Here is a 16,824-nt window from a genome sequence, read left to right on the forward strand (position 1 = left end):
AGTAGAAGAGGGTGAGAGAAGGAAAAATATCTCAATATAGAAAGGGGGAGAGGAAGAGGGAGCTGGAGATGGGGAGAGGAAGAGGGAGATGGAGACATTGAGAGAGATAGGAAAAAGATAGAACTGGTGAAAGAGAGTTAGAGAGCTAGGGAATATAGGTAAAGAGAGTTATGTAGAGAGAGAGAGAGAGAGAAGAGGGAGAAATAGAGATAGAAAGAGGGAGGCAATGAATGAGGGGGAGATAGAGATAAAAAGATAAAGATATAGACATATAGAGAGAGTAGGAGAGATGGATTTATATATATATGGATAGAGAGGGATGAGAAGATAGAGACACCTTTAACTAAAAGAAAAATATTAACTACTTCAGTCATTTAATGATTAAACAATGGACCTTCTATAAGTTTAATGAATCATTGTTTTGAACTACATCTTTGAGTACACATGCATATGGTAGCTTGATACTATAAATATAATATTGAGATGCTATCACTAATTTAAATCTTAAATATGTTGATTATATGATCATATTTAAACATATTTATTATAAAATACAATTTTAATTTTTAAAAGAGATTAAACATTTTAAATAGACTTTCATTTTTTTTATAAAATTATAATCACATATAAATTTAATTTAATATTTTTAACATCCATAATCTTATTTTTTAAATAAAATTACAAAATTAAATTTGAATATAATCAACAAATATTTTTTAATGATTATTTACAATTACATAAAAATATAAAATATATTGATATCAATATTTTTAATGGTTTTCCTTTCAAAATTGCCCTTCAAATATTATGTATGTATTAAAAATAATGCTTTTAAAATCACCCTTTCTCATTATAATGTTATAATTTTCTCTATTTTCCAATAATGAGACTGCCAGCATCTTTGACTTCTACTTTTCTCATTTAGTTTGCCGACCATTTGGAGTTGTTAATTAATTAATATGTTGCATTAATGCGGAGACCCAAGTTTGTTGTGATTCATTCGTGATTTGAATACGGACATTGTAAAAAGGAAATAATTTGACGTAATTGCGCGGACAAAAACAATTCATCAAAAAAGAGGAAAATCTAACCGTTCAAATGAGTGCAACATAGAGGGGGCACGAAAGTAGAGGAGAAAAAATATTGACTTGGGCGAACGCCACAAAAAGCGGGAGCGGACAACAGTAGTAGTATCGATGAGAACGCAAATGACGGTGCAAAAGAAAAAGAAATAGCAAAATGCAGTGTACGCACACGATTCTCCCAATCGTCTTGCATCTCGTCTTGAGCAGGTTGGACCGTTGATCGGACAAATTAGCTCGTCCATTCTCAAATAGGAAATGCCTTCGGCGTAATTAAATTATAAAATATTACTATATCATTATATTAGGTAAGAGGTGATAGAGGATCATCACAATTCAAATTTCTTTTATGAAGTATCTTTATCTAGCATATCTAGAGTCACCCATCCATCTTGCAATGCTAGTTGATCATACATAATGGAGTAGACTAAAACACCCTAGCTCGAATGGTTCTCCTTTTATATTTAAATTCTTTGTAAATAGTATCAACTTTTGATAGAAACTATTAGTGCCCATTGTGTTATATTAACGGGGAAAAAGTAAAGGTAGTTTATAGGACTATCAAGTGACATGCTACTTTATAGGTCATTTGATAGTCTTCCGTTTTTTCATTTATTTTATATTTATATATATAGAATAGGAGACAAGTGTATATTTTGTATTTTTTCACTTATTTGTTTTGTATTAGTTTTAATTTTGTTTATAAGTGTGTTATTTTGGTGTTACTTTAATAGATTTGAATGCATAAGTTTATTAATTCAACCATTTTCCTTACTTTTTTACCTAATTCAGCATTTGTAGTTTGGACTTATTTAATATCTTATCTATTTCTCTTCCATGGTTGAAATTATAGATGTGATTGTATCCCATAAGATAGAACTATATGCATGATTTTGTTTGCCCTTATTAAATCCCCCTTTTTCATTTCCTTGAGTCAACTCCTATCCATAATTGTATTGTTGCCCATCATCTTATACAATATCTTTCAAAGTAGGCTCTATGATTGCAGACTTGAAGTAATTTCTAGGGGATTTGAAACAATTAAATATTCATTCACATCATATAAGAGCATTCTAATAAAAAATTGTAAGAGTTGGTCTAGAATATTTTATACTATACAAGATTTGACAATCTAAGAGCTTCAATAAAAGCATGAGAGTAATCAAATATATTCTTGTTCTTTCCTTTAGTTAAAGATACTAGTCAATTTTTTTCATATTTTTTAATGTTTGGAATGCATAGGCATGGTCAAATGTATCATTTGTTTCCAAATATGACTTTATTTATCCCCCATTTTAGTCGATCATTATTCAATGATGTTTGTTCCTATTTGGATGGTGGTGTTGTGGATTTGAAGGTGTACTTTTATGGGTCAATTGTTGAGATTTGATTTGATTTTCTTTTATTCAATGACATGTGTTCCTATTTCATCAAAGAACTTGGTTTATGAACTATTTGGTTTACTGAAAACTAATATCACCCAAAAAGAGAAGTTGATGATGTGCAAGACAAAGTGGTTCACAAAAGCATGAGTTTTCTAAAAGTCATTTTTCCCAAAAATGCAAGTCCACAAGCTCACCATTTCATTGTAAGAGATTCACATTAGTTTAATTTCACCAAAAGGATTATGAAAGGTTGATAGATTTCTAAATGGCATATGGTAGTCAAAATTTTGTGTCTTATAAGGAGAAATATTTCTTGGGGAGGCATTTCCATTTTAAAATCAGTTGAGATAGTTCAACTTCCCTAACCAATGCATAAAATGGTGATATAATGCTCTTATGACCAAGCTAGAAGGAAAAAGGTTGAAGAAGAGTTTAATGAGTTTTGGGTAGAGGGAAAGAAACTTCCCAGATTAAGGATCCAAATGGGTTGTGAAGGGTTTAATGAACACAAGAGTAGAGGTGCTAGCTAAAAGCTAAGTCCTTGGTGAACAAGTATGTTCGAAAGGAAATACCATGGAGAATCAAATGTAATGTGATGGCTATGATAAGCCTTGTCATGTCGTATAGGAAGATCTCTAAAGCAGATTATGTTTCATAATTAAAACATTTAATCTTGTTGTGATTGTGGATATGTTCATTCATTATTTTAAACAATTTAATGGAGATCTGTTATTTTATTCATTAGGTCTTAAGTCTATTGTGTGACTAGGCAATATGATAAGAACCCCCTAGTCTTGACTACATCAAATGGTATCAAAGAAGGTTGGCTCATTGGGAGGATTAAGAGTGAAGTTGTTGGAAATGTGTTGAAGTGTGATAAGAAATGTTGTTGGGTAAGATATCATGTGAGATGAGTTGTGTGAGAGAGTTTGAGAGATGAGAGTATGTTGGATATCTTCTAACAAGAATTAAGGTTGGGTAGAAGGTGTTAGGGCATCCTCCCTAGTGGAAGTGGGTAGAGGAAGTGAAGAGGTGCATTTTTCAATGTTCTTTTTGGGTAGAGGATAGGTCAATGTGTGTGAGTGGTTGCAGGAATCCTATAATTGTCGAGCAAAGTGAGTTTTTTGTTGTCCTCCAATAGAGGTTGAGGTTGGGTAGAAGGTGCACAAGGAATTCCTCCTCTAGGAGAGAGAGTGGGTAGAGGAAGTGAGAGGTGTGTCTTTAGAAGCCTTTTTTATGCAAAGGATAGGACAAAAAGTTTGTGTTATAGGTATGAAAGAGGACCTATAACTACGAAGAGATTTTTTATTGTGTGTGTGTGTGCATTGTGTGTGTGTGTGTGTGTGTGTGTGTGTGTGTGTGTGTGAGAGAGAGAGAGAGAGAGAGAGAGAATTGCATTCCTTGTGTGCAAGAAAGAATATATAGAGTTGTAGCGTTGTAAATTGTACACCCTTAATTAGGGTTGTACAATTTCACGTTTAGATTAGTACCCGCCTTAGTGTGTTGCATTTTGCACTTTAAATAATTCTTTTAGGCACTTAATTAAATCTAAAGTACTCTCTCATCATTCCACGCATTATAAAATTGGGCCCTTAACCCTAAGTGTGCCCCCTTTTTATTTTGTCTTTTAATCAATTAATCATTAAATCCTGATAAGGTCCTATGTCGACATTCAAGGTCAGATTTCGCATATCTAAACACCTTGAATTGTCACACCGAGTTGGGATTTACTTTGTAATCACTACATCCCTAAAAATTTGGAAAAAAAGTCGTCCAAACCATGGTGATTCACCATGGTCCCGACTTTTTCTCCTCGAATTTTGAGATCATGTTTTGGCAGTATTACAGTGTTTAAATCCAACTTTGTGTGAAATTATATCAATTCTAGGTCGACCTATGAACAAAAACAAAGTTAGGGTTTCATATATATAACCTTTCCTTTCCTCATTTGAAGGACCCAACAACTCTAGCAATTGAAGGAGCCTCTTGTGAAGTGAAAGTGCAGGTTTATATGAAGTCTTCAATCAACAAATCAAGCATTCATCAAGTCTTCATCAATCATTTTCATCATCAATCGAAGCTTTGGTGATATTGGAGAATAATAGGAGATCACCAACTGTTGATTGGCTTGTACCTCTCCCTTAGGGTTTGGTATGGTTTCATGTTATTTTCATATCTTTATATGAGTTTCACGACACTAGTTTTCAGATCTACATGTTTGCTTTAGATCCATTATTGCATTTGTAATTTGAAGCATTCTCATTTACATTATGTTCATTTAGGGTTATACTCAAAACATAGGGTAGAACTCTAATTTGCATTCCAGCTCATTAGGATCTTACAAAAACATGAGATTCTAGGGCACACACACTTTTTAATATTACATTGGCTATTTGTGGAGGTGGAAATCAACAAAAGAAGGGGTTTGACTAAGGCAAAACCCTATATAGTCACCCAAACACCATTTTTCAAGTTGCATGTGCAGGTACAGAGATCTGACGAAGCTGCAATCTTTTGAAAAGTCGAGATTTGCAAGTACAGAGATCTGACGAAGCTGCAATCTTTCAAAAAGTTGAGATTTGCAGGTACAAGTCCGGATCCAAAGGATAGTCTTAGTTTTCTAAGACCAAAGCGCCTAGTGCCCTAGTCCTTTGTGTTTTTGGGCAGTTTATGGCAATTCTGCATCCCGAGAACTAATTTTGCAGATTTCAGAATGTTAGGTCAGCATAGTAACACTCAATCAAGCTCAAATTCTAACATCAAGTGCACATTAGAATTTCCTCTTCAGCTCTGTACTTTGTATCTCAGTTACATTTTTGTACCTCACTATTATTGTGGTTTATGTAGTCAATTTCCTTCACCTTACTAGCTTAGTTTGTCATTATTGCACATTTAGCTCACTTCCCTTTCATAGCAGCAAAGGAATAAAAACTCTAAGAGTATTCTTAGACTTTCTTTTACAAGAGTTAGTCAAAGTGGATCACTTCCTTAGGAGCTTTCGTATTCCAATGTGTGAATGAGAGTGGGATTAAGTCCTAGTTTACTCTATTCCATTTTCACCCTACACAAGAGTTGAGATTAAAAAAGATGAAGAAGACACTACAAGTTTTGAGGAAGAGTAAATAGATTTGGAGAAGATAAGAGAAGAGGGAAATAAGGGTACATGTGAGCCCTATTATTTTCTTGATGAAGATTTGTGTGCGAGAAAGTGTGAAGAAGAGAAACCTATACAGTGAGAGAGCAAGGAAGAAGAAGAGATTGAAGCAAGGTAGGAGATGAAGTGAAGAATGGTGGCACAAAAGTTGTTGAGTGTCCTTTGGAAGACATGGGGATTTTGAAGAATAAGGTGTAGTAAATGACAAAACAACTTGGAGATGAAGAAGAAGAAGAGACTGTAGATGGAGAGGCTTCAACAAGGAATGAGAGAAGAGGAGATGTTATAGTAGGTGATTATTAATAATGTGTTATAGTAGTAGAGGAGAAAATGATAATGGTTAATATCATTCATATTTATAATGATGAATATGATACTTAGTTGAGTGCACTGAGATAGTGAGAATGGAAGGAAAGATTATTGAAGAAGAGGATGGTGTAAAGGAAGTTGTAGGAGACTTTTGGTGGAGGATGTCAAGATATAGTGTGTGAAATCCAATGAGAAAGAGAGGAGTTGAGAAAGGTGAGAAGAGGAGGAGAATTGCACGAAGAAGCATTTGGAGAAGCTTAGGTTGTGGTGGACATAGGTCCATAAGAGGAAAGAAGAATTAAGAGCACATTTTGTGGAGGAGCATGGTCGTGTCCCAACCAGATGTTAGAAGAGATAAAGGAAGAAGATTTTGATGTACCTATTTTAGTGGTGAAGTCTGCTACAACTTTTTACAACCTAGAAGGGTAGTTCTACCACTCAACTTCATTTTTGAGTTATGGTCGCAAACTTCTTACCTAGCATGTCAAATGTAGGAGCATCTTCTAGTTCAGTTTTAGTGTTTTGTCTTGAAAGGATTTTCATCTCAATTTGGCTCAATGAAGGGAATCACCTTGTAAAGGAGTGTAAATGGTATCTGCGGTCTAAAATTGGTGAAGTTTTAAAGTCTTTGGTAGAAATTTATTACATTTCAAAAAAAAGAGGTTTGCAAACTCATTAGTTTGTTGAAAGCCAAGTTTGTTGAAATGTTGATTTGTCATAAAGAAGGAAGGAATAAAGTAAGTTTATGTTTTGGAAAAATATTTAGTTTGCAAACCTCTTATTTTATTGAAAAACTTGGTTCCCAAACTCCTTGGTTTGCTAATAGCCAAGTTCACTGAAAAGCTAGGTTCATAAAAAAAGAAGGGACAAAGAAAGTAAGTTCATGTTTTGCAGAATATTTAGTTTGCTAATCCCATTTTATTGAATAAATTGGTTTTTGAACTCTTTGGTTCACTAAAAAGTAAGATCACCCAAAAAGAGACGTTGATGATGTGCAAAAGGAAGTGGTTCATAGAAGCATAAGTTCTATGTAATAAAAATACATCAAAAATGACTCGTCACTTCATCAAACAACATTTGCATCAATTTAATTTCACCAAAAAAAGAATATGAAAGGTTGACATATTTTAAAATGGCATACAATGATCAAAATGCTTTGTGTCATAGATTGCAAAACATATCTTGGGAAGACATTTAAGCTTTATAATTAGTGAAGAATTAACTGTAATGTGATGGCTACAACAAGCCTTATCATGTGAGCACTTGTAATATAGGAAGATCTTTGAAGAAAATTATAGTTCATAAATAAAAAATTTAATCTTCTTATGATCATGTATATTGTTCATTCATTATTTGAATCAAATTAATGGAAATGTGTTATTTTGTTTATTTGGTGTTGAGTAGTTATGTTACTAGTGGTTTGATAAGACTCCTAGCCATGACTACATCATTTGTGGGATTTACTTTTAGTGTATTGTGAGGAATACTTTTTGGGTTCTCCATCATAAGAATCATCGTCATCTTATAAATATTTTGCTACAATTTGACTATATATGTATCTAAAATGACTTGGGAATCCATTAAGCTAGTTTTTTCACATGTTGATTATAAATTTAGCGGGTGTTGATCACTTTAATTAAAATAATTACATATAGGTTACCATTGGTTATTGGTGTATAGTGGTAGTTGTTGATAACTAAAAAGATAATTCAGATTATATCTAACTTGATTACTAACTTAAGAGATATTATGGTTTCTTGCATAAGAGATTTCTTGAATCCATGTGGAATCCATCATCTAAGAAAATTATTATAATTATTTATCTAATATTAGTTGTTAGCCAAGGATCAAACCCCCACAAATAATAACATTTTAGCATTTCAACCTCTAATAACTTACTAAAAGCATCAATTCTTTGAAACATCATTTAAAGCATCCAATGAAATTATAAAACTGACTCATGGAGCTACCTCCTTACTGATAAAAATTATAATAAACCTTCTTCTAGATACAAATTTTGACTAAATTGTCTTAAGAAAGTTTTCTCCAATCCATCCCAAGAGTGGTGGAAGACTAACATAAAAATGACTTGCTACATCTCTCAACATGTTAATAAAAAATGGAAAGCAACATCCTTATAATAAATTTGATAGTGTCATTAATTCTTCAAATATGTTCTCTAGCATTTTGTCCATTGTGGGTAAAGATGCAAGAATCCATAATAATCTCATAGATATCTTTAGGCATACACATAGGGCTTCCCATTGGAACTAAATCATCTCCAAGCTTAGTTCAATAAAAATTTACAATTTAACCATATAAGTCTTTCAACAATTAGATTTGCATAGGACCTCCTTCTAGTGCCAATCTATTGATGGGTGGTTTCACACACTCATCAACTCAAATAATTTGTGGGTCTAACTCACCTCTTAAAAGAAAATCAATTTCTTTGAAGGAAAACAAACTTTCACAAGGTCTCAATAACCAATTTACGGCCATATAAGACAGTCGAATGACCATTATATAACTATTCTAATTTAAAGAATATGTGGTGTTTCTAGATACATCTATATCAACTATATAAAAATCCAATATTTTCATGTCTAGAATTCATTTAGGAAATAGTTTGAAATATTCATTACATTTAGATATGTCCTCATATTAATAAATTAGAATGAAAACTCACTTATACGCATTCTTAGATGAAACTTTCACTTAGATGGAACCTATGACTGGGTCACACCCCGTCATACAAACACCAAGAATTGTGGCAGCATTCTTTAATCAATGGAAGCAGCATTCTTTAATAACCATAAACCAAGGGATAGAATGGTAGCTCTTAAGTTTTTGTCTTCAATGGAACACTATAGAAAGATCACTTTATGATATGATAGTGAAAAGAACAAAAGCATAGATAGCAAACTCACAGAGTAGTCAGGTAATTTTTCAGATGACAAAACTAGTGAGCTTTCACAAGTTTTACTCACAAGTTCTGTGCTGCTGGTTTTCTGCAAGTTTTGGCATCGATTACGGGCGAATTTTCAGCAAGTTTTTGGTAAAACCAACACCATAGCTCATCATCCGTAGAGGAAACACTGAAAAATGGAAAATACTGGAAAAAGTCACAAAAATCACCATACGCAGAAAAAAAGTCCTGCAAAAAATGCAGGGAAGAAAACTATAGCCTGCACGCAATCTAAAATTTGTAACTTTATTTTGCATAAAATTTGTGCTCTCTTGAGAAAGTGAAGTATTTTTTTGAAATTGCGGAGACTCCACTGAGTCCGAATTTGAGAATATGAAATTATATTTATTGAAACAATCATCCACATTTTCCTATACATGTAACAGTCCTAAATATTAAATATTCAGCATGCATCATTAAGAGATCGATGCAAGCTTATAGTTTCAATTACTTATCACAATTGTGATAAAAAGGTCACAAAAAATCTAGCATAAGGGACACATATAATCTAGCACACCCTAGAAACTCAGAAACTTGGGAACAGGGATGTAGTGTCATCGCTCTATCTCTAAAAATCTTCAAAAGATAGCAAATCAAAAAGAATTTAGCCCTTTCATATATATTAGAATTGCCAACTTCCTATCATACATACCTAGTCTTCCATTTGTTATGTTCAAAGATCACTAAAGATGAATCCTGACTCAAACAAAGTTTCTAAAGTTGATCGAAAAATGAAAAATCATTATTTTAAATCCAAAGCTCAGAGAAGGATAAAAGAAAATATATATATATATAAGTCTTCTACTACGATGAAGTATTCTTACATATCCATGACTAAACTCTAATAACAATGTTTCTATGAATGTGATATTTCCCAAGCCAATTACAGTTTATCAACTCATTGGGATTAAGAAATCGATATCGCTTTTGATTACCAACTTCTACTTATATTTGCACCAAAAATGGGAAACCTAACTAGACAAATGATTACCATAAATTGAAATCAATGATACTTATATCCTATAATAAATGCAACAGATATAAAAGGGCATGGTATAATGGGAAGCTAAGTGGTAAAGAGGCTTTTGGATGCCAACACGGCATCTATGTAGCTCTACACACCCCTTAGGATCCACAACTACTACCTCTTCACCCTTAGCTTAATATAGTGTACTTTGACCAATTGCATTATGAAATGTATCATGTGACAAATTTGCATACAAAAACCATTTGACAAAGAAAATAATGTATACATGTATGAAAACAAGTCAGAGGTGAGATCAGTCAACATGTGTACGATATAACTATACTTAACGACCTCAAGACATGCCTGCTGCCAACCCTATAATGTGAGAGAACTAATTGTGCCTGTGACAAAGCAGCAGACTTTCAGGGCTGTGTAGCAGTTCAAGATTTTCTTTGAAAGACAACTAGCTGGTATTGAAAATTTACCTTTATTCAAGGTACGCAAGCACATTTTATTGTTTGCCAGCCTTTTAGGAAGACCACGAAACATTTCATTTAATATGAATTAGACAGCTAGGTCACCCACAAAGACAAATAGATACATGTGGTATGCAAAACCATAAGATATTAGAATCCCCAAAGCCTGATCTCCACCTGCAATCCTACATGGTCCACCTTCCTCAAATCATCTCCTCCTCAAGCTATAATCTAAGTTTTGATATCATATGAAGCAAAAGATGTCAAGATCTCCAGCTAAGGGAAGTCCAACAACACACACCATAGGAAAGTGCAACAATACACATCGTGCATAATGGAAAACAAAGGGAATGAATATGAAAAAAACACCTAATGATTAGCCTTGCCCTTGCATATGATGAACATCTTGGTTCTAGATATACACATAAGTCTACATGCAAATGGCCTTCCTTTACCCCCTTGTTGTGTTGCCTGAGTTTTCGTAAGAAAGACCTCACCCCTCCCCTCCAGCTTCCCCCTTGTTGTGTTGCCTGAGTTTTCCCAAGAAAGGCCTCACCCCTCCCCTCCAACTTCCTCCTTTCAAGGAAGTCGTAAGGATAACCATCCAAAAGCCTCCTAAAAGTTGCTTTCTTTGTTGCCTCTCAAATCAAATAGCCATTCGAGATTCAAATGTCTCGTCTTTTGCCCATTTAGGCAATCAAGCCACTCCATAGTCACTTCATCCTTTTGTGGCCTACAATACTTACCATATAATTTTGTACTACCTATCATTTTTGTCTTTCTTGGTGTCCCCATTGTGCATCTCTAATGACATGATCCCAAGGGAACTCTAGTTTCTATCTATTACTATCTCCTCTAGTTGGCTCATGGCTCGAGGGAAATGATAGTTTGTCTCCCCTGCTTCGTTTTCTCATGCTGCCTGTTGCAACATTGTGTTGTGCCACACGTATCATACACGCACCCAACAACAACACTTTTTTACACTAGCCTGTGCACTCTTCTACCTCTACGTCAGACTTTCTGTTTGCATGTTTTAGATATGTTGCTCTATCAAAAACTAAGGCTGGATAAATGACCACATCCATCATAGATCTGAATGCTAAATTTCTTCACTGAATATTCTATTCGGTATTCATAATTAATTGAGTTCAGCAAAATGTAAGAGGTGAAAGTGCCTACCAATTAGTCATCAAGAAAGCTCTAATTCTTCCCTCTACAAACTAGCAGTTGCCCTAGGTGCTTTTCAGCACCACTTGTCTACAATGAGACACAACACATAAAATTAAAATTAAAATTCCATTGCCCTTGAAATTTACAATTTGATATATAAAAAGTCAGCAAGGATTTCTTCATATTTGAATACTCCACATACTTGTTTCTATGTTAAGAAAATTCAACAATTACAGAAGCAACTCGTGCTAGATTCAAATCGCATTTGCTGTGCTGTTAAAAATAGATCTCATAGAGTTATTCAACTCCATGCATTGAGCTGCTGGCATTGATGCTTATACCACTCCTGACTCTCAAGCAGCTTCAATTCATCACAAATAATTTAAAACAATTGATAAGGCCCACGTATCCAGAATAACTGCAAAAAGTGCTACTGACTACATTCCACAAACCCAACTGGAGCAGGAGACTGGTCATTATGTCTTGATACCCAAAATTGAGATTGCAGTCTCCCATATATGATATAACAACACTAAACATTAAATTTCAACTTTTTGATGTAGAAACTTAAGGACTGAGCTCCACTTTTTGCGAAGAGCAATACATATTAAACCAGCAACTGTGCAATTCAATTAAAATCAAATTTGAATATATTTGTATGTGAAAATTCAACATAACCTCGCAATCAGGATAGTGAAAATTTAATCAAATAAAATGCGTCAAGACATTTCTGTGTAAGGGGTGGGGCGTCCTCCACGATCCCCTCGTGTATTTGAAAATCATGGGCAGACACCCTTTTTAGGGTGCTTTTGTGATTCCGGAACGGCCAGGTGAGCATCTTATCAGAACGTTTCTTGGCATGTCAAGTCAGAAGTTTCCTAGAATGATTTGAGGAATTAATTGCAAAATTTTCCTAGAAGCTCTATTCAGAGAAACTGACTAGTGTTGTGTATACAATTTGCAGGAGAAAGATGCAAACGGTCATAAAAGGCCAGCAGTTAACTTGGTCGCCGTAGGTGATCATTACCCGAACACATATAGTAGTTGTAACTATAAGGAAGTCCCCTTAGTACCACATCTGCATCAAAACTGAAACCAATCCTAAAAGGTCGATACAATTTTCCTAGAAGCTATATTCAGAGAAATTGACTAGTGTCGTGTATACAATTTGGATAAAGATGCAAACGGTCATAAAAAGACCAGCAGTTAACTTGTTGCCGTAGGTGATCATAACCCGAACACATATGGTAGTTGTAACTATAAGGAAGTCCCCTTAGTACCACATCTGCATCAAAACTGCAACCAATCCTAAAAGGTCAATATTTCACATGGTTACTGTACATGAGTGTAAGTGGAATTTGTTTAATAGAATAGAGTTAAGTTCCTGCTGTGATAGAAAATGAATTTCAGTCAATCCAGCAAAATTTTAAATTATTTGTATGTCGTCAAAGAGTCTTTGGTCTGTTGATGAAGTTGAAAGGTTCTCAATGAGCCCACGAGGGATCAAGTCTTGCTGAGTAAGGCTTCAATATTATAAAAGATGAAACTAGGATCGTGTATCTATTCATAATGGACCAGTAGTTCACATGGTCACTGTAGGGATGTTTGTCAACCTTAACAATTGTTATGGTCCCTTAACAATTGTTGTGGCCCTTGGATTATACAGGTTACCAGAGTAAACAATATATTAGAAACTTCAAAAAAAGGTTTAAAAGAATGCAATAACATGTAATCAAAACTTGCACACAAATAAATGAAATTGGACAAAATGATGTAATTAAATTCAATGGCCCCCATGTATGAAGGCTGTCTTAGACTCTTAGTATCAATGTTTTGGATCACTAAGTGCTTCATCATCAAGATGAGGAAAGAATTATGATTCAATTGGTTGATTTAACACTTGAAAAAATAGAAGAACAAGATTGTGACAAGGGAACTGAAAAATGCAGGGCAATAAAAGAGAAACAAAAGAAAAAATATTCTACTTCTAACTAATTGATAAAATAAGGAATGATAATAATAGTTTGAATATATAAACTAGTTGCAAGACTATATTGCTATTCTTCTTGTTGGACATAAAAAATTAGAAATTAGAAATTAAAGATGGTAGGGCAAAGGGACAAGATAATATTATATTAAACTTACAAACATAAACCGATTTGATTGGGAAAATTATTTATTCCGCCCGAAGAACTACCATGGTTGAATGTCTCTTGTATTAATTGGAAGCCCAAAAAACCAATAAAATCTTAATGACACTGTCTGAAAGCATATCAGCAAAAAAAACTCTCAACATAACAGTAAACCAAAAGATTCATATACCAAGGACTTTCTTGACACAAGAGCATCTATCAGAAGCAGCGATTAATAAATGCATCTGTAGTTTGCATTAACCTTACATATAACACTTGAAAATACCATTTTACCATAGATATAACTTCCCCGAGACAAATGACAAAACAAAAAAAACATTTAAAAATTAAACCCCAGAGGATTTAGATTCATATCATAAAATAAAACAAATAGCGTCCTTAACAGATACACATTTTACATTATACCTCGAAGCATTCGGGCATTTTCTCAAACAGATTGCATGTATCCTTCCTATCCCCCCAGTTCGAATGCATATCACCCGCAGCGCTTTTTATAAAGACTTCGCCTTTTATAACCGAATTTTACAATATGGGCACGAATCTGTTCGACTTTTTCAGCAGCTGCTACACCGGATCAGACTTCCAAGCCGACTCCGATGGTGCAGTAACTTCGCGCTGGCCTTCCGTGTTGTGTTTGTTGGAAGTGTTTGCAGGTCTTCGGCTAGTGTCCGAACTGGGCATACACTGCATTCATTCCAATCCATGAGACATTTTGTCAAACAGTCATTGCACATCATCCAAACTATTGCATTTGGCATTCATCGTTGAGAAACTTATATTTTTTCGAGAATATTTTTACCTGGTAATCAGTCTTGATAAGGAGGGCGTGGATGAGCCTCCCCAGATGTATCTCTTTGGTCTCGGTGGCTCTTTTCAGCAGGGCAATGACCTTATGAGTATCCATCACCAACAAAGTACGCCTGCGGAAGCAAGATGTGCTTCAAGATGATATACCTAGCTTGGAGCAGTCCTGTATTGATTTGCATAGAAGAGGAACTCGGCTCTAATTTTATTGTTAAATGAAACGGGTTCTTTAGGTTTTATTGGAAACATATATAATATTCTTATTAACCAATATTAGTAAGTTTTATAATAAAAAGTAGTTTTAGTATTTATGATTTCAATTATTGTTTTTTATATTAAGAATTGGCAAAATAAGGGTGATGATCTTATATAAAAACACTATATAAGGAGTTTTAAACATCCATTAACAACAGCAATCAGTCTAAATTTATAATATCAAAAGTACTTATAGCAAAAACCTTAGAAATATAAGAGTCTATAGCAATATCAAAGTTTTAAATACTTAAACAACAAAAAATACAACCACCAAGTGGTTATGCGAATAGATTGCCCCAATCCTCAATGAGGAATTTAAACAGATCTTTGTAATTGCCTTCATCTTCAACATCCTTTCTAAGAACTTCTTCTATGACAAACACAGAGAGGTCGCTAAGTTGTGCATCATCTTCGAACTAAATCTAGAAAGATACACCATCTTTTTCTCTAGATCAGTCACCTTCGCTTTAAGGGTACCCAAGTCTACAACGGTCACATCACATCTTGCACAAGAATGAGTCCCCTTAGCTAGGCAGGTCTTCTCAGTCGGGCGATCATCCTTCAATAAGAGGGCATACTCAATCAAGTCCAGCGACTTCAAATTGGTGCTCTCCGAGTGGGCATTAGTAGTCTTCCTCAAATAGATCCCATCCTTAAAGTCCTCAGTCTCCTCCTCCACATCGAGATCTTCACTGATTTCGTCTATTTCTATGGACTCTTTTCCTTTATCAAGGGACCTCCTCGCTAGCTATTGGACCTTTGAGGGTTGGAGTTACCCACACCTTTGTCTTGGGTGAACTCCCCACCACTTTCAATTTCCACAATACAAGGGTGGTCCCATTTTTTTTTCTTTATTGATCAGGGGTGTGGATTTCCCTTTTTTTTCCTATCTCAAGGGAGTAACATAAAGTTTCGAGTCACAAAGACCAACCATGGCAAGGTTATGCCCAGAGAGGGCAATGTCGGGGTGGTTTTAGTCACCTAAGGGGTGACTGAGTTGGAATTAGTTAGAGTGGTAAAATGGGAAGGGGTTTTAGGAGCGACTTTGCTAGCATACAAGATCCTTAGATGCTTCTTCTTACTTTTGTGGCCACTAGGGGAGTCCAGAATAGTACCCGTGGGTGAGGAGTCAAAGTGCAGAGTGGCATTTGTGACAATTATGGGCTTAAGAGCTCATAGGGCTAAGTGAAAATGGTAGAGCCAAAAAATGAGCCCTTGATGGAGTGAAATAAGCTTTTTATTAGAATCCTTGGCAACATCAAGGGCATCCTTAATAGAGTTATCAAGGGAGTTAAGCAGAATAAATGGGAAACAAGTTAAAGCATTGTGACGGAAATGATTGAGCAATGGGAGGTGATAATAATAATAAACTTTGAATCTTCACTCAAGAGTGAAGAATTTTATTATCATAAGACATACCTAGCCCTAGGGCGACGAAAGCTCTTCATGGTCAAACCATTCATGTGGCTTCACAAGTTGTTGCCCCTTATTTAAAGAAGAGGGCCAGGCTATCATTGTCAGCAACTCTACTTTGTTTTTTCCATTTCTCGCCTTTGGTGCGTAAATCAATTTCCTTAGCAATAACATCCTTGTTCACTTCAAACAAAATCCCACCCAACATAACTGTGATTATCACAGGAGGTAGCAAACTAGATGGAGAGATTTTCATCATATCCATTAATGCATTCACTAAACTATGTGACCTCTCCCTTCGAACAAATATGTCAAACAGTCTTGTCATCTTTGAATTCAAAGTGGGCGCTCGACTCTATTCTCACCCTATAACCTCCCATATTCACAACTGTAATGGAACCAAACATAGCCAAATATCATTGTCCCAAAATCCAACAAATAGTTAATAGAAAGAAAAATTCTAGATAACCATCTAGTAGATGGGATGTGTGTCATAGTAAAAAAAAATATTACTAGGCACCATCTAGTTGAGATACCAAACGAGTCATTCGACACCCACAATACAAAAAAAAGAGGCTTAAAAAGAAAAAACTTTTGCTCTTAATGACCAACATATCCTTGGGATGGAATATTGCAATATGGATGTGGCCAAAAAATATATTTTGGGTCTAAATTTTAAGATATCATCAGT

General features: G+C 34.7%; 1 long non-coding RNA gene across 2 annotated transcripts; it reads right to left on the minus strand.

The window, feature by feature from the left end:
- Window positions 1-8,357: 8,357 nt before the first annotated feature.
- LOC131071457 (uncharacterized) lies at window positions 8,358-14,745 on the minus strand. 2 transcript variants are annotated; one of them, XR_009112524.2, is made up of 3 exons: window positions 14,461-14,689; window positions 14,067-14,345; window positions 8,358-9,025 (listed from the first exon to the last, which is right to left on the minus strand). It is a non-coding gene; the product is annotated as an uncharacterized LOC131071457 (long non-coding RNA). The 2 variants fall into 2 exon arrangements; XR_009112523.2 differs by lacking the exon at window positions 8,358-9,025 and having other exon boundaries at window positions 13,804-14,345; window positions 14,461-14,745.
- Window positions 14,746-16,824: the final 2,079 nt, after the last annotated feature.

Source organism: Cryptomeria japonica, chromosome 6 (genome assembly GCF_030272615.1).
Source record: "Cryptomeria japonica chromosome 6, Sugi_1.0, whole genome shotgun sequence".
Lineage (NCBI taxonomy): Eukaryota > Viridiplantae > Streptophyta > Pinopsida > Cupressales > Cupressaceae > Cryptomeria > Cryptomeria japonica.